The 5,486-nt window shown below is 40.8% G+C and overlaps 1 pseudogene; it reads right to left on the bottom strand.

The window, feature by feature from the left end:
- The window catches only part of LOC100940489, a 13,161-nt pseudogene that overhangs the window by 5,213 nt on the left and 2,462 nt on the right, over window positions 1–5,486 (bottom strand).

The following is a 5,486-nucleotide window of genomic DNA, read 5'->3' as shown; positions in this document are numbered from 1 at the left end:
ATTGAAATGAGCAATTATTTCTTTGATATGATATGAAAAGCATAAGCATCAAAAGCGAAAATAGACAAATGGGGAGTACATTGAACTTAAAAACTTTGTAGCAAAGGCAACAATTAACAGAGTGAAAAGGCAAGCTACAGAGAGGCAGAAAATGCATGCAAAAGAATCACCAGGTACAGTGGTGCTGGCCTGTACTGCTATGTATTCGAGAGGCTGAAGTGGGAGGATTACTTGAACCCAGACATTCAAGACCAGTCTGGAAAACATATCAAAACCACCATCTCAGAAACAAAATATAGAAGATAAAAGTTTAATGTTCAGAATATATAAAGAAACCCTTAACTTTGATAATAACAGAAGCAACACAAAAAAATAGTCTGTGGTACAGACTGAATTTTGTTTCCCCCAAATTCATATATTGAAGCCCTAATCCTCAATGTGGTGGTATTTAAAGATGGAGCCTTTGGTAGGTAATTAGGGTTACATGGTAATGATGGGATGAGTGCTTTTATAAGAAGAAGAGCTTCCTTTCCCCTCTTGCTGTGAGTACACAAAGAAGAGTTCGTGTAGCACATAGCAAGATGGAGGCTGCCTACAAGTCAGAGCCCAACCATACTAGCACGTTGATTTTGTACTCTCAGCCGTCAGATTTTTCAGAAAGTAAATTACTGCTTAAGCAACCCAGTGTATGCTATTTATTACGGCAGCCTGAGCTAACTAGTACAATGAGGAAAAGACTTAAATAGACATTTCTCCAAAGAAAGTATATCAATAGCCAAGAGGCAAAAGAAAAAAATGCACATCAGTAATCATCAGGGAAATGAAAATTAAAACCACAATGAGATACCACCTAACACTTATTAGGATGGCCCCTATCAAGAAACCAGAAAACAACAAGTATTGGCAAAGATGTGGAGAAATTAAAACTCTTGGTCATTGTTAGTGGATGTCCTAGTCTGTTTTTGCTGCTATACCACAATACTACATTCTGGGTAATTTATAAAGAAAAGAAATTTATTTGGCTTATGATTCTGGAGGCTGGGAAATCTAAGGCTAGGCATGGCACTAACATCTGGCAAGGGCCTTCATGCTACATACATCATGACATGGTAGAAGGGTAAGTGAACATGTGAGACAGAGCTAGAGAGGGAAGGGCCAAACTCATCTTTTTCATCATGAAGCCACTTCTGCAATAATTAATCCATTGATAAGAAGCCGTAATAACCTAATCACCTTTTAAAGACTCTGCCTCATTATAGGGTTACAATGCCAATAAAGCTTTTAATGCATGAACTTTTGGGGGACACATTCAAACCACTTCAGGAGGAATGTATAATGGTACAGCCATTATGAAAAATAGTATGGTGGTTCCTCAAAAAATTAAAAATAGAACTATCATAAATCCTACTTCTGAGTACATAGTATCTCCAAAATAGTTGAAAAGAGGATCTCAAAGAGATACTTGCACAACCATGGTCACTACAGCATTATTCACAATAGCCAAGAGATTAAGCAACCTAAATATCTATCAACAGATGAATGGATAAAGAAAATGTGGTATATACATAAAATGGAATATTATTCAGCCTTAATTAAAAAGGAAATACAGTTATATGCTATAGCATGGGTGGACCTTGAGGACATTATGCTAAGTGAAATAAGCCAGTCATAAAACGACGAACTCAGGCTGAAGTGCAGTGGCATCATCCTAGCTCATCACAATCTCAAACTGCTGGGTTCAGGAGATCCTCTTGCCTCAGCCTCCTGAGTAGCGGGGACTACAGGCGACGTCCACGATGCCCAGCTAATTTTTTCTATTTTTAGTAGAGACAGGGTCTCACTTTTGCTCAGGCTTTCCTTGAAATTCTAAGCTAAAGTAATCTTCCATCCTTGGCCTCCAAGAGTGCTAGGATTATGGGCCTGAACCACCACACCTGTCTGAATCTGTATTATAACCTCTTCTGTCAAATCAGTAAAATAGGAAATGAGCATCTCACTTCTATTTTATAATAATTGTGGATTATTTTATTTACCTGATGCTGTCTCTGGTCAATGACATGTGAGAAAGATCAGAAAAACTGAATAGCTTTCTCAAATCCTCTCTCAGAATCAAGACAAAGAATCAGGTTCATTTTTGGGTAAGGGGATCATGTAGTATGACTAAATATACCTAAATAAATTATGTATCTTTTCTTAATGTGATAATTATTCCCCCCCTTCTCTCTCTCTTTTTGAGACAGAGACTCAGGTAGTGTGTTATGTTGTTAGGGTAGCTCAGGGCAACTTCAAACCCTAGGCTCAAGTGAACTTTCTACTTCAGCCTCTTGAATAGGATGCCAAGATGGCCAGTTATTCTTTTTCTAATTTTAGTAGAGATAGGATCTTGCTCAGGCTTGTCTTGAATTCCTGAGCTTAAGAAATCCTCCCCTCTTGGCTTCCTGGAATGCTAAGATAACAGGCATGAGCCATGGGGCCAGGCCAGTTGTTTCCTCTTGTAAGACATTTTATTTGCTAACTGATTATGAGATTAGTGTTAGAAAGCTTTTGGTGGATTTACAGCTTAATTAAGATTTCATTAATTGTCCTCTGATTAATAATGTTTAGCAAAAACAATCTTTGTTAAAAAAAGAATGACAACTTTTATTTACTAATTTAATTTTTTAAGAGACAGGATCTTGCTCTGTTGCTCAGGCTGAAATGCAGTGGCTGGATTACAGTTCACTGTAGCCTGGGTACATGCTATCCTCCTGCATCAACCTCTGGATTAGCTGGTACTATACGTATACACCATCTGGTTAATTTTTCTTATTTTCTCTAGAGACATGGTCTCACAACAGGTTAGACTGGGCTTCAACTTCTGGCCTCAAGCTGTCCTCCTGCCTTGGCCTCCCAAAGTACTGGGATTACATGGGTAAGCTACTGCACTTGTTCTAAATTTTGAACATATAGAAAAATATGGAGAATGAAACTGGAAAACTTATACATCCATATTCATTCAGTCCAATCTCAACATTCTGCCACAACTGCTTCATTTTTTTTTAATTTCAAAATTCAAATTCAAGGGCAGGTGCAGTGGCTCACACCTGTAATCCTAGCACTCTGGAATGATGAGATGTGTGGATTTCTTGAGTTCAGGAGTTCCAGACCAGCCTGAGCAAGAGTGTCTCTACTAAAAATAGAAAAATTAGCTAGGTATTGTGGTGGGTGCCTGTAGTCCCAGCTACAAAGGAGGGTGAGGCATGAGGATTACTTGAGCCCAGGATTTTGGGGTTGCTGTGAACTATGATGATGCCACTTGTACCCAGGGCAAGAAAGTGAGACTCTGTACCCCAAAAAATTCAAGATTCAAAAACAAAACTAAAAGCAAAACCCAACCAAGCCACAGTGAAGCCATCTGCCAGCCCTTCCTCCTTCTGTTGTGAAAATAGCCAGGCATTGTGGTGGGCGCCTGTAGTCCTAGCTACTTGGGAGGCTGAGGCAAGAGAATCACTTAAGCCCAAGAGTTTGAGGTTGCTGTGAGCTGTGACGTCATGGCTCTATACCACGGGCAATAGGAATTGGTATTCCTATTCGTATTTCATACATTTATTATGTATTATTGTATCTGTAAGTAATATATATTTTAAATATTTAAAACTTTATATGAATAGCCTCTTACTGTATGTATTATTTGGCAGCTTGCTTGTTTGTTGAACATTTCTGTTTTGAGGGAATACTCTTTTATTTGTTAACTTCTAAGATATAGCTGAGACCTAAATCCAGGCTGGTTTCAAGAGGTTACCTCTAAATCCTCTGGCCCCTCACCTTGTTGCTTAGGTGTCCATTCTTCATCGGAATCCTCAGTATCATCCATCTGGTATTTTGTGGCCTGTCTTCAGTGGCACATGAAAACCAGTTGAGGGGCTCTGAGACCTGTCAAGAAGCAAAATCTTTGTCCTGGAAGGAAAAACCTGGGAGGAGGAACAAAGGGCAATAGCAATGGAAAGTATCACAAAGCCAGTGCAGCTCTGCCTGTTAAGCTGGGTTACTCTCAAACAAAGTCAAGATGTGAACTCTGGGCTCGGTGCTGATAGCACAGTGGTTACAGCATCAGCCACATACACCTAGGCTGGCAGGTTTGAACCCAGTGGAGCCAGCTAAACAATAATGACAACAGCAACCAAAAAATAGCTGGGTGCTGTGGCAGGTGCCTATAGTCCCAGCTAATTGGGAGGCTGAGGCAAGAGAATCGCTTAAGTGTATGAGTTTGAGGTTGCTGTGAGCTGTGACACCAAGGGTGGCATAGTGAGACTCTGTCTCAAAAAAAAAAAGAAAAGAAAAGAAAAAGAAAAAAGAACAAAGAAATAAAAAGTTGGCTTGGTGCCTATAGCTCAGTGGCTAGGGCACCAGCCATATACACCAGAGCTGGCAGGTTCGAACCCAGCCCTGGCCTGCCAAGCAACAATGACAATTAAAATGAAAAAATAGCCAGGCATTGTGGTGGGCACCTGTAGTCCCAGCTACTTGGGAGGTTGAGGCAAGAGAATCGCTTAAGCCCAAGAGTTTGAGGTTGCTGTAAGCTATGATGCCATGGCTCTATACCACGGGCAACATAGTGAGATTCTGTCTCAAAAAAAAAAAAAAAAAAAAAGATGTGACCTCTGCATGTCCAATATTGGCACTCAGTGTTGTACTGACTCAAAAGAACAAAAATTCCCTTCAGATTTGTCTCCATATAGAAGGGAACTGTGGGCAGATGCTGCCACCTAAGAGAAAGCCAAAATAATATAGGGACTGAAAATGTGTTTCATGTTTCCCAGGTTGCTCTGCACCTAGCACTTCCTGTTATCTATGTTAATCAGCACATTATAGTTCCTTTTCACATTCCTATAGCGGATTTTCTCCCAGTCTCCCATTTGTGCCCATTCTTGCTTGAAGAAGTATATGGAAATGTCTTTGAAAGCATCTTTGACCTAGAGAAAGTAACAAATTCCATCAGTATGGGCCTTTCCCTCCACTTTGCGTGTAGGGTATAGCCTATACTCTGTCAAACAAGGGTAAAAGTCCCTCTATCCCCAGATTCTTTCCTGTTTAACTGAGCAAACACTAAGCATTTTCCTAGTTCTCTGATGACAGAGAATAGTTATTGATACCTGTGTCCTTTCCCCTTCCACATCCCAGACAGGACCAACTGCCCCATTCTATGCACATGCAGACAGGGTCACCCAGGGGTGCAGGCCAGGAATCTTGCAGACTTCCAGAGACCAGATCCTTGTCATTATGCCCCCCTCCCTACCTTTCCTACAGACACTGCTTGAAGCCAGATTTTACTCCCACCCCACTGTGGGCTTTCACCCTCTTTTCCCTTATCTACCTCTGGACTTTTCTCCTGGGACCTGTTGAGGCTGATGCTTCTGAACTTTCTAGCAGGTCCCGCTCTAATTCTGAACCTGGGAAGGGCCTTTGAGTCTCCCAGCTCCTAGGGCAAGGCTCCTATGGAAGGAGAA

This window comes from Otolemur garnettii, unplaced genomic scaffold (assembly GCF_000181295.1).
Source record: "Otolemur garnettii isolate 467f Iridium unplaced genomic scaffold, OtoGar3 scaffold00364, whole genome shotgun sequence".
Lineage (NCBI taxonomy): Eukaryota > Metazoa > Chordata > Mammalia > Primates > Galagidae > Otolemur > Otolemur garnettii.
The sequence above is the reverse complement of the archived record's forward strand: the minus strand, read 5'-3'. Positions and strand labels throughout refer to the sequence as shown.